The 13702-nt window shown below is 44.9% G+C and overlaps 1 protein-coding gene across 1 annotated transcript in view; it reads right to left on the reverse strand.

The window, feature by feature from the left end:
• ITGBL1 (integrin subunit beta like 1) overlaps positions 1-13702 on the reverse strand; it is a 407377-nt gene that overhangs the window by 266898 nt on the left and 126777 nt on the right. The gene's annotated exons all lie outside the window — the stretch shown is intronic.

Raw genomic sequence — 13702 nt, forward strand, 5'->3', positions numbered from 1 at the left:
ATAATTTATAAATAATAAGGGGGAAATCCACCAAAATGTATTTTTAATTGACATCATTGTTACAGATTAGCTTTATGTTTGGCGCCATCATGTGGTGTAAAATTACTGTTCTTGTGTTTTGCCTTTGCCTGTGACCCCGTTGTTTAGCTAGGCCATCCTACATAGCATAGCATCATTATTTCATGCATATAAAACATGGTGTCAGAAGTTATTGAGCCCATAAATGTTGCTGCTTATTGGATGAGCAACATTTCATGATTGTGATAAGCTCTGTTATGGCAATAATAGATCAAGGACTGTGTGGATATCAATTGGACTAAATCTACAGACAACCTTCTATTGTGGTTAAGTTTAAAGCTAATTTGCAGAGGTATAACATCATCAAAACAACTATGGCAGTGTGAGCGTCATCATATTCACAAGCCCAACCTAAACATTACAGAGGGTAACAAAAATATGGAAATTAAATTCCTGTGATCTAGGACAAGGTACATTTTTGATAGTTGAAAAAAGTGTAGGGTGAATCCACCAACAAATTTGTTAGCCAACTTTGAGAGAAGGCATCAACTTAGTCATGGATATAAATAGTAAGAGCACACATTACCATATTTTAAGAGAACAGGGCTTATTATGCTGTGTTACAGAGCAGAGTTTACTGACCAGACAATCAGACCAATGGACAGACAGAATATAGCTAACGTAGAGCAGAAAGACAACAGCTGAGCACAGGTGAGTTGGACAACAACATCAGAACCAGCATGAGAGATTGAGAGCACGCAAATATACAACATGCAAAAGGGCAGGGTAAGAGCAGTGCCCACACTATGGGAACACATGTAGATCTTGTGGCATTATAAATCACTTTGATAAAGTGTGCTTGTCAAGCAGAAACAAGATTTTTGTTTCCAGTTAAACCTCTTTCCCTGCATTCTTCTGGGGGACCCTTCTTGACCATGGTGATGTACAAAAGCTGCCCCTAGGGGAGGTTTAGCTGCTTAGTGGATGCACGACGCCGCTCTGCCTACAAAGCCACCACTAAATGAGTGGAATGAGTAGAAATCCTGGCTAGAACAGGCCCTTCAGCCCCCATATGCCTACTTAATTGTGGCCGTAATCATCTGGATATCACCTGCTTTGATGCTGGCTAACTACTTTTCCTGGCATCATAAATAATTACTAAACTACCTGTCTTCCTTATACTGGCAGTCCTCTCCAAGTATATCCTTAAAACTCTAACCACATCTAACAAAGACAATTGCCTGTGATCTACTGTCCACTGTCTTGTTAGATGTAGCAAAGGATGGTAAAACTATTTCCTTATGAAGATGAAAAGCTGACAAGAATGGAGTGTACGCAATACTGCCCTATCTTCATGGGGGATGTAGCTTAAATCCCAGCTGTCGGGATGTTGGCGCTGAGAATGCCTGGTGCCGGAATCCCGAGACCTGTCAGAATTCTGGCACTGGCATCCCAACAGTAAGTAGTGGAGTTAGGGGGAGGGTTAGGCACTAGAGGGAGGCTTAGGGTTAGGCACTAAAGGGGAGAGGTTAGGTTTAGGCTGCGGGGAGGGAGAGGTTAGGTTTAGGCTGTGGGGGGGGCTAGGGTTAGGTTTAGGCTGCAAGGAAGGAGGGTTAGGTTTAGGGGTAGGGTAAGGATACTTACCAACAGGTGTCATTATCGTGGGATGCCAGCGTAGGGATTCTGATTGCCAGGATTCCGAGCGCCGGCATCCCGTACCCAACCCCTTTATGGATAACTAAAAATGGAGGTTTGCATGATACAGCTCCCAATTCTGACACTCTTCTAGCTGATGAAATGTCTACAAGAAAAGCTAGTTTCCAAGACACCCATTTAAGGTCTACCTCCTGCAAAGGCTCAAATGGTGGAAACTGGACAGCTGTCAGTACAAGATTTAAGTCCCAAGGCTCTATGGGGGGCTTATATGGTGGCTATATGTGTAATACACCCTGCAAAGAAGTCTCTTTCTGGAATAAGGGCAATCTTTTCTGAAAATAAATCGACAGAGCTGGTACCTGTACCTTCGGGGAGCCTAACCTAAGGCCCAACGCGAGACCTTTCTGTAGAAAAGAAAGGAGTCTAGGCAACGAGAAAGAAGAATATGAGACTTTCTCATTCTTACACCGAATAATATAATGAATCCAGAGTCTGTTTATAATTGTCTGAAGAGACTTTCTTCCTAGGTTTCATCATTGTCTAAACTACCGAATCCAAGAAACCCTTTCTTCCTAAAATCTTGGCTCCAAGAGCCATGCCATTCAATTTAGCCTCTGATTGTCCTGACAGACAATCAGCCCCTGTGATGACGGGTCCTGACATAGAGGGAGTTAGACTCCCGGAGCCGCTGCCATGTCTATTATGTCTGAATACCAAACTGGCCAGTTATCACCAATATCACTGGAACATTTTCTTTTTTAATCAATGCAAACTAACAGTTCATTTTGGTATGTTTCAATTTTGTGTGCAATATCACAATTATGTAAATAAAGGAAGCGATAACAGACCTTCCAACAGTCCCAATTTGAGGGCTTTGTACCACTGCGACGATGAAGACTATATTGTCCCGATCACCTGAGAGTTGTATTGCACCTTCCACTGGTGTGTGCGGGAATTACAGGGTGCTAGGAGTGCCACTAGTGAGAGATGAGGCTCAGTCTAGCGCAGCAAAGCAGATCCCATCCATGAAACGGTCATGCCCCCCTGTTATGTGACCCCCTGTGCTGCTCTGCACACCTCCAGTGTAGCATGGTATGCAATAATCATTCCTAAAATCTGTTCAATATAGAATTGTGAACTAAAATATTTATTCATAGAAGTTGTTCAGATTGGGGTTATTGCCACTCTACATTAAAATCTATAATGGCAATTGTAATCACATGTGAACAGCACTTATGAAATGATATACAAGAAAACAAATACTTAAGGTGCCCACACACATACCGACTTGCTCCCAATCAGGCGATGTACACAATTTCCCCTGAACTCTCCCCAGGCAGTCGTGGTCACGATTTGGAGTTAAACATATCCAATCTGACTAAAGATCTATCTTGCAGCCAATGCATTGTATCCCAGATTGGCTAATCTGCCCTACAGCACGGCAGATCAGAAGATGCGATGTACGACGAGCGGAGACGCGCATCGGCATCATGATCAAGAGTAGAAACTCACGATTTGGCCATTTTTTACATGATCTGTCGTCACGATTCGTCGAAATCGGCCAAATTGGATGAAAAGTCAGTATGTGTGTGGGCACCTTTAATGTGGCAGAATAAATTTACATAAAAGGTTTAGCTTAAAACATGACTTCTATCACACAGCTCTGTGAGGAGGAGAATCTGTAGCTCACTGACCTGCAGGGGAAAGAAGGTGAGCGCTCTCAGCGTGTCTGTCTGATGCTGTTTGGCAGTGCAGTGTCAGTGTGCCTATCCTGTGAGTATGTTGGTCCCACACTGTTATATGTGTATGTATTGTGCTTCTGCCCCATGACTATATGTGTTTCTGTCTATATGTCTATACTTTTTACCTTGTCTTTCAGAATGATCTGTGTACCTGTATTGTGTTGCATCTCTATGACTGCCCAGTTAGTCTGTCTTCAAGCACTGTCAGTTTTTCTGTCCTGCTTATGTTTCTATCTGTCCTGTCAGTGTCTATGGCCCAGTCCTAACAGTGTGTCCTCTGTTCCTGTTAGTAGCCTTTGCACAAGCTAGGTTGATTTTCTGAAAAGCACTTCCAACACACTATCAGTATTTTTCAAGCTCATTCCTCAAAGCACCTTAACAGTACAGGTATTAAGACTATCCATATTTGAGGAAAGATGGTTAAATCAACATGATTGATGTACTGATTGTCACCTGTGCTCAAGCATCGATAACCTTAAAACCTGGACTGTTAGAGTGCCTTGAAGATCGACTTTGGGAAAACTACATTACAAAAACATAAAACAGTAACATTTTAGTTGGAGTCTAGGCAGCAGCATCGACCACACGGTGGACACTGCGAGAACTGCAGTCTGTAGGATACATGTAAATTTCTGCATACTTACTGCAGTACTGAAAGTACCTGAAACACAGACTGGGCTGATTCTGAGTTGTTTGCTGCTTGCGACTGCATGTGCAAAGACTGAGACGCCCACTTTGAGCATCTTTAGACACCAACATCGTTCTCACCAACAAAACTTGCACCAGCCCTATGGCATATGAAGACTCTCCGTCAGAGGGCCTGATTCAGTAAGGATTGCAACTGCGATGGCGGCTGCCATTACACACGCAGTCTCACTGCGATGATATGCTAATCCAATGTGATCACTATGCTGTCGTAGCACAACATAAGGACGCCCACCGTACATTACACACATCCATAATACTTAGCAAGTCTGCAAAACCATCAACAATCGTCCGATTGCGTGCGTAATCGCAGTTGTGATCCTTGCTGAATCAGGCCCAGAGTATGGCCTCCAATGTCAGTGATTAAGCATTTGTGTAGACAACCACTTTAGCGATGCTCCCATAACACTCCCATAAGACGGACACATGAGTAAGGCACAGATTTGTATAATGCCCATTTAACAACAGTTTAAAGCAGTAGATTTTGCAGATAACTAATTTAGCTTTCCGTTCCGCTGTCCCCATAATGTTTCAATTGGAACAGCGAACTGAAGAAATTTATCAAGCTCCAAAAAGCTTAGATTTTTGGACCTTGACCCCCAATAGTACCCCATTGTTGCCTATATGCTTTATTTATGCCAGAGGGGAGATCTTATCCCTTTACAACAGTCTATACTGTATACGTTGATAGCTAGTGTCCCAGCAGTGCAGTTAAAGTGTAAGTTTACTTTTCATGGTCATGGCATGGGCCATTATTGGAGCCAGTGTCCCAACTAGAGGATATTCATAAATAAATAAATAAATATCCCCAAAAAGTCACTGCTTATTTTTACAATATTTGCCAATAAACAGTGACACTTTTCAGGGCTAGAATGCAAAGGGTCTTAAATAGACACTGTGGTCTTTGAATGCCTATGCAGAAATTCTTTCAAACAAAGGATACAGGACCTGATTAAGACCAGGACGCTAAAAAGCGTTCGCTCGTAGCTGGCCGATATGCTCGCATTCTGCACATGCATCACAGTGCATGTGATCGAACCAGTGCGAAAGGTCGGGAAGCGTTCGCTCGCTGCGCATAGACTACCCAGCAGAGTGAGTGACAGAAGAAGCCATTTGTGGGTGGTGACAGGGACTGTACATTATAAAAGGGGGAGTGGAGGTGCGAACGCAGGCGTGCCTGAGCGTCTTAATGCTGTTTCAGAGGCGTGCATAATTAACAGGCAACGTCATAGTACCTGGTTGTATTTCACACTGAAGTGATCGCAGTGCTTGCAGTAGAGTATAGTCAATCTCAAGCGCTGCGAGCACATCCGATGGTCCTCGATGTACCGATGGTTGCATACCCTTCCTGGAGATGACGCGCGCAAGTGGGCGTCTTAAGACAGGCTGGTGGCGTCTGCATACACAAAGTGATCGCACGCCAAGACATAGTGGGCGTGCTTATGCCTTGCCTTGCGATCGCCTGCCTTGCTGGGTGTGCGCTAAATTTGCATACGCTGGGTGTGAGCGTACGCATCTAGCGAGCGGGTCTGAATGAGCTCCACAGTACTTTTGTACATGCATAAACATCAGAATTTCCATAACCTGTTGCATATGATCTAAACCTCTTACAACCAGATTATTATTAATAAATTGTTTCATTATTGTGACATCAACATATTCAGTAGCGCAGTGGAGAACTTTATTCATGCTCATCAGTCCCTATATAAAAATTCATACCTGGGACAAGTAAGTCAGAAGCCAATTAACGTGCTAGTTTGCCTTTGGATTCAGGGAAGAAACTTGAGCAAACACACTGGAAGAGCATACAAACTTCACACAAATGGATTCCTTGATTAGAATGGAGCCCAAAGTCCAAGCAAGTTGAGGCGTTATTAATGTGGACTATGCATGATATCATAGGAATTCAATTCAGGTCAAAAGAATATGGTGGCTTGGTTTCTATTGGATCAAACTGAGATACTATCAATCTAATTTCATCAAAACACAATACTACAAACTTACAAAGCAACAATGTATTTGTTCTAGTTCATGCTTCATAGTATGCTCATAGTTGGAAAAAAAAGTGCAAGAATACTGAAAGGTAAACGTAGAACTCTGTAGCTACCTATGTGTCATACAGTATGTTACACTTTATAGAGGCAGTACAGTATTACACCTTTTTATCATTTTTGACTGTAGTATATGATGAACAGAATATATACATATATAGGATAATCTACATAATGAAGACAGCTGTAATAGGCGCCCAGTTTTCTAAAATGATTAATTAAATTGCCCACTTTTTATACCACCAGTATAAAGCACATTACTGGTATTGTCATGAAAATGGCATATAACATTCTACTACAGTTGACATTTTGCACAAAGCATGGAAGTGCCAGTCAGAGGATGTAAGATGGTCGCTTCAGTTTGTGTTGTAGACACAAGAGAGATGGCTGGCAGGCAATCCCTGCCTGCTTCTCACCTGCCAGCCACAACCATGCAGTGTGCAGCTGCACTGTATGACAGGGTACTGTCATACCCAATACATGGCTACTTGCAGGTAAATGGTGGATGCTGCTGGTTCACTAGAATGAACAGTGATCTTCATACACTGATTAGTGAGTGGTTGGAGCCATTCACCAATCAGAGTGCAGGAAACTGTTTCCAGTTATTCTGTCATAATTTAGACTTTTTTTGTAAATCTTGGTGGCTGAAGAGATAATGCCCGTGCACCCTGCTTCAAAAGCACAATATCAACCCCTTTACTGTGAAAGACAAGTGGACGCTTGTACTTGTATATGCATTCCACTCACACTCCACAGCAGTGGGTAGAGAACCCCACCCCACAAAAAACTATTTACCTTGCCCCGTAATAGTCCAGACAAAAGGTGGGGATCCTGCTGTGGCCACAGCTGAATCTGAATGAAAATGGTGGGGGAGACATGTTAAGTTCCTCTATCTCCTCCACCATGTAACATAGAAAGATGGGGATACCCTTGTTTGAAAGAGTAGAGTCCCCTATTTAAACTGGTGTGCCGTCATAAAATTCTGGTGAACAAACTGGTCATCAGACATTACAGAATAATAATGTAGTCCATAATGTTGTCCTGGGAAACATCACCCCGAACCTGGCTGCCATTAATTAAGGGACAACCATTTATAAAAAAAGCAGGGGAGCAGAGATTACTAATTCCCTAGACCCAGGTTTGTTGGAGGGGCCCGGCAGGAGCCTGGGTCCAAGCCGCCCCTCCTCCCTCTTACCTGACAGCAGCCCAGCATATGCTACTGTGTGCTGGGCTGCAGTGGGATACCAGGGAGACTGCTGCTGACGCTGAGCAGCAGCAATGTCCTCACCTCTGCCTGTGGGGTGGAGCGATCACACTGATCAAGCCCCGCCCCCTGGATGTGCTCATAGCGCCTCCCTCACAAGCACTGCAAATAGGGGTTTTTCCATTTTTTTCTAAGGGGAAATGGCCAGGCCTCCCATGATTAGGTCACGCTCCCTCATCAGTAATGATACCCTGCTCTTAATGGCCCTGGGAAGAGGGGGGAGTCTCCTCTTTTAAATGATGGGCCCCTTAGTTCTTATTGTATGGTGATCACTAGACAATGTTACCCCATGCTACAGAAATTGTACTGTTTCTGTATATGAGGGGAGGCCTATTACCAGCATAATGACACCTGCAACCATGTGGGCACTCACATAGAGAGGGGAATCCAAATTCTGTGGCCCACTAGTAACTATTGTCTAGAGATAGAATGAGAAAAAAGACTAGTGGTATTTTCTGAAAAAACAAAGACTTAACTAAAACAAGGTGTAATTTATGTGGCTCCTGCATAAAGAAGGACATTAATGTTGAAATGTGATGAGTGCTACCATTTAACAATGGGGTGAGAAAACTCTCAGCAGTGAAATGGTTAATAAAGCTCATAGCACTGTACATTTCTGTGGAGGGTGAGCAGGGCCGGCCTGCCCATCTGGCACATGCCATAAGGGCCGATAGCCAGATGGGCCGGTCCGGCGTCAAACCCTGGCTGAGCAGCTCCACCTCCTGGTGCTCTGCTCGGCCGAGATACTGAAAGACGAGGAAGTGCCATGACTCGCAGCACACCCCTGTGAGGTGAGGACATGCCCCTTTTGAGGAGAGACCAAACCCCTTTTGTGGGCAGGACTGCCAAGGCTGCTCGTCAGCCCAGTCCGTCCCTGAGGTATCCACCTTGGGCAAGCTCAGTTTCTCTTCTGTGTTAGCATTCACAGCAGACCCTGCTTACAGTCTAAGATTTTAAGTCTTAAGTTTTTTGGACTGTGGAAGGAAACATACAAAATAAGGAAAAGCGCAAACATTCCCTACACAGAGAGGGCACTGAAAACCATAACACAGCACTGTGAGACAAGTATAGGACAGCATGATGACACAGCTGTTAGATGTCTATACAGGGCCCGCAGGAGAGGTAACTCATTTCATTTATTCACCAGCAGAGGTAGGTTCTGATTTGTATCATCATTACCAAGATGAGGGTGGTTTGGGAGTATAAAATAATACAGATGAAAGTGATTGAAGTTGTATTATTTATTAATGGTCTAAGGCTAATTACGTTATCTGGGAAATTACTTAATATAATTACCCGAATGGATTTAGTAAACTAATATTGTATTCACCAAAAGTATCCAGATGGTTTGCAAGCCTATTTTACCTGTCAGTTAGCTGTCCATTAAATGAGAGTGTTACCATAATTGAATTACTGCTTTGTAAAGGAGAAGAAAGGGGAGAGTTCAAGAACAAACTTTCCTTGGAGGTCTCAGTAAAGAGCTTTGTGAAGTGCAGAGTATGTGTAGGAAAATAGCTCCTATAATTATTTGTGTCTGAGAATGAGAAGCACAGAAAGCACTTTACAGGCACAGAACATGTAGAGGAGGCTGAGGGCCTAATTCAGAGGTGGACGTTAATTCAGCCACGACTGTGACTTTTTTACACAGCACAACTGCGCATCTATTCTAATGCCGCAGCTGATGGAATTCGTACAGAGATGGCCACCAGCTGCAACGCTAATCTGCCGCTTTGTGTGAAAAGAAGCACCATCAAACATTGCACCAGCCCTATGGACAGTGGCGGGCTGGGCCGGGGGGCAGGGTGCCATGTGCCCCCCGGGCCGCAGCGTCATGCGGGCCGTGGGCCGCGGGCAGTCTGTGTCACTGTGACACAGACTGCACCTATGTGTAGCGCTGACCGGACAGAGTTCGGTCAGCGCTACACAGCACAAACACACAGCCGCCGGAGCCGGCAGCTGTGTGTTTGCTTTAGCAGCTGATGAGAGTCAACAGACTCTCATCGGCTGCTGCTCCCACTGCCAGAGCCGGACATCTTCCGGCTCCCGCAGTGGGTAATGGGAGTGACGCGTCACTCCCATGATGCGTCACTCCCATGACGCGTCACTCCCATAATGCAAAGCGGCGGATGGAGGAGCTGATCTCGGCGGCGGGACCACGAGCAGGAGCGGGTGTCAGGGAAGTGTTTTTTGTTTTTTTTATATTATGTGTGTCTACTGCGGGGGGTCTGGCACTATAAGGAGGAGACCACTACTGGGGGCACTACAAAGGGGGGGACTACTACTACTGGGGGTGCTACAAGGGGGGGACTACTACTACTGGGGGCGCTACAAGGGGGGGAATACTACTACTGGGGGCACTACAAGGGGGGGACTACTACTACTGGGGGCACTACAAGGGGGGGACTACGACTACTGGGGGCACTACAAGGGGGGACTACTACTACTGGGGGAACTACAAGGGCGGGACTACTACTACTGGGGGCACTACAAGGGCGGGACTACTACTACTGGGGGCACTACAAGGGGGGAACTACTACTGGGGGCACTACAAAGGGGGTACTACTACTGGGGGGGACTACTACTAGGGGCACTACAAGGGGAGGGGACTACTACTAGGGGCATTGCATAGGGGGGAGGGGACTACTACTAGGGGCACTACATAGGGGGGAGGGGACTACCACTGGGGGCACTGCATCGAGGGACCACTGCTGGAGGCAATATATAAAGGGCAATAGTGGGGGTACTGCATAGGGGGAAGACTACAACTGGGGCCACTATTTAAGGGGCACTGCATAGGGGGGACCACTACTGGGGGCACTACTCGAGGCCTGCATAAGGGTGTCCTCTCCTGTGGCACAGGGTGGCACTGCATATGGGCACTACAACAGGGGGCTGCCCCTAATCTTTATTTTTGCCTTACATTAATCCCATATGGACCCGCCTCCTCCCTAGAACACTTGAGGGGGGGGCGCCATAGCACGCACGTTCTTTCGGGCACCCTGGCTACATGCTACTCCTCTGCCATTGCCGCCTGCATGCATTTGCCTCCCAGGCTAAAAGTTGCCAGCCAGCCCCTGCCTATGGAGGTGCAGAATGTCCATCAGAACATGGGCGTCGGAATCAGTGCAACTGTAGAAAAAGTCACAGTCGCTGACCGCGGCACGTCTGCATCTGGCTAGCCACCAGTTTCCATGCCTCTCAGCTAATATCATACACTACTGTGGGCACAGGTTCACCAAAACTGGACAGTTGACTATTGCCTGGTCTTAAAGATCTCAATTTCTGCAACATGATAAACGATTCCATTCATCCATCCTGCCTTGTGTCAAGGGTTCAGGCTGCTGGTGGTGGTGGCGTAATGATGTGGGAAATATTTTCTTGGCACACATTAGACCTCTTAATACCAACCTAGCATCATTTAAATGCCACAGAGTATACCCACCTTATAATGGCCACTTCAAGTGTACTCAATGGCCGCCACTCTCTCCAGTACAGCACTTTTGGGATGTGGTGGGACTAGAGATTTGCAGCACGAAGGTGGAGCTGACACAGCAGCTACTGAGTGATGCCGTCATGTCAGTATTAACTAAAATATTTAAGAAATGTTTCTAAAAGCTAGTTAAATCCATGCCATGAGGATTGCAAGCTGTTCTGGGGGCAAAGGGGGATCCTATCCCTTACAAGATGGCTACTATGTGTATAGTTCAAAGACAAATAAACATTACAAACCATAACTATAATGTGTACAGATACCCAATGGCATAACATATACCACAGACACATATTAAACAAAGGCTTATTTTATAAAGCAGAAAAAGTCATAAATACAATCCAAATAATCTTATCATTTGTGATTTTAAAAAATAAAAAATAGGGGATATTGGCCTTATTTGCACATTTGAGTATCAGGTAGACTTAGGGCCTGATACAGAAAAGTACACTAATGGTTTTGCACCTGCGTTTGTGTACGGAGCTGCTGTGTGAGAAAATGCGAATGTCGCAGTTGCCAGGGGATGTATTGAGATGCCCACCTGCCGCTTTGCAAATCCAAACATCTGTGTAAAATGTTGCAGCAACGGTCGCAGATCATTCCAATGTCACAGTCCTGATTAAATCTATGGTCGTGCAGAATAGTCATGGGGTGTGAGACGCCAGAGCCATGATACTGTACCCAGGGCTGGATTTACCACTAGGCATCCTAGGTGGATGCCTAGTGGCCGTCGGGACCCAAGGGGCCCGGCCATGGGCCCCCCCAGAATCCGGCCCTAGAGAGAGCTTGCATTTTACCGCCACCGGTAAGCCAGCGGGAGCGTCAGCTTGGACGACGGCCGCGTGGAGTCAGGTAAGTAAGGGGTGGGGGGTGGGGGAATACTACTACAGGGGCAAAGGGCACAACTAAATGGGCACTAATACTACTACAGGGGCATAACTTTAAAGGGCACAACTACAGGGGCACTACTACTACTACAGGGCCACTACTACTACTACTACTACTACAGGGGCACTACTTTAAAGGGCCCAACTAAAGGGGCACTACTACTACTACTACTACAGGGCCACTACTACTACTACAGGGGCACAACTTTAAAGGGCACAACTACAGGGGCTCTACTACTACAGAGCCACTACTTTAAAGGTCACAACTACAGGGGCACTACTACTACTACTACAGGGGCACTACTTTAAAGGGCACTACTACAGGGGGAAATACATATGGGCACAACTACAGGGGGCACTGCATATGGGCACAACTACAGGGGGCACTGCATAATGGGCACTGCTACAGGGGGCACTGCAAAAGGGGCCCTGCTTAATGGGCGCTGCTACAGGGGCATTGCATAATGAGCAGCACTACAGGGTCATTGCATAAAGGGCACTGCTACAGGGGGCATTGCACAAGGGGCACTAGTACAGGGGCATTGCATGAGCGGGGTGGTCTCTGCTGAGACGGGAGAGGGGTCAGTGAAAGAGCGGGTCTGTGCTGTGAGGGGAGGAGGGGTTTCTGTGCTGAGAATCAGAAATTAAAATATAGTGCTATGGAATGTTTGAGGGAGGGGACCCCCAAAACTGATATCTTGCCTAGGGCCCCATGAGATCTAAATCCGGCTCTGACTGTACCTGCATATGGGATCGCAGACGCAGGTAGCAAAATGCCCTGAAAACAGTCTTGCTACACCTGTGTTTTTGCCGGCCACTCCCTGTTACCATTCTCAAACGCTTCAAGTATAAAATTGCAGCGAGCAACTATGGGAAACTACTATGATGCATGAGCAGTGCAACAAACATGCACAGTTTTACCCATAATTGCCCAACTGTGAAAACATCAGCATAGCGTACTTCTCTGAATCACACCCGATGTCATAATCTTGCAGCCCAAAGATAGATACAAACTTACGGCTGCAAAATTGTGGCCTTATGTGTGCATTTTTTCAGTTGCACTTACCTTAAGATATGTGCACTTACAATGACAGAGTAAAGATATAGTTGTCACCACTGTCAAATTGATTACCGCTATATCTATAGTGGTTTGAAAAAAAACAAAAGCATTATTTCTGAAGTCGTCCAATTGGAATACAAATAACAAAGATAACGACTAGACTCTCTCATAGCCGGAGCTTAAATTAATTAACTTAAGCTTTTTACACACCTATACAACCGCATCGATATATAGTGATATTTTTCGGTAGCTAGTTCATGTATTACATGAATAGACACCAATAACTTTAAAATGGCAAGAAAAAGTGCAAAATAAAATCTTTTTTTTTATTATTCAATCACTAGTAAAAAAAATAGAAAAACAGATAATTGATGTAAAACCAGCACCTCAGGCACAATATCAGAGCAGAAATGTGTGGATGGAAAACTGGACTTTAAGAAGTTTGTAAAAATGTATTTGATTTTGTTTAGACTGTTACACAGAATGCAGAGCAAAGCTGGCACAATTTGCTACAAATGCAACTCATGCTGTTAAAACAGAATACAAGAGTACCTCAAGAAGACTATGATAAATTAACTTCATCCATCAACTCAGCTGAGGTAGGAGGATCCGTATTAATGATAAACTGTTTTTGCAAAAACAAAATAATCTAATTTTGTGATTATTCTCATGCACAAATTTTCCCTGGTTAAACAGACAAACATTTAAATGAATCCTCAGTATTGTAGAGACAAGAAAAAATTACATATAATGTTCACAAACTAAGCTTAACCTATAAATGTAATGGTTTAGTTTGATTCCCACCACGACTGAAAAAAAAAAAAAAATC

Source organism: Taudactylus pleione, unplaced genomic scaffold, assembly GCF_031769625.1.
Source record: "Taudactylus pleione unplaced genomic scaffold, aTauple2 ptg000041l, whole genome shotgun sequence".
Taxonomy (NCBI): domain Eukaryota; kingdom Metazoa; phylum Chordata; class Amphibia; order Anura; family Myobatrachidae; genus Taudactylus; species Taudactylus pleione.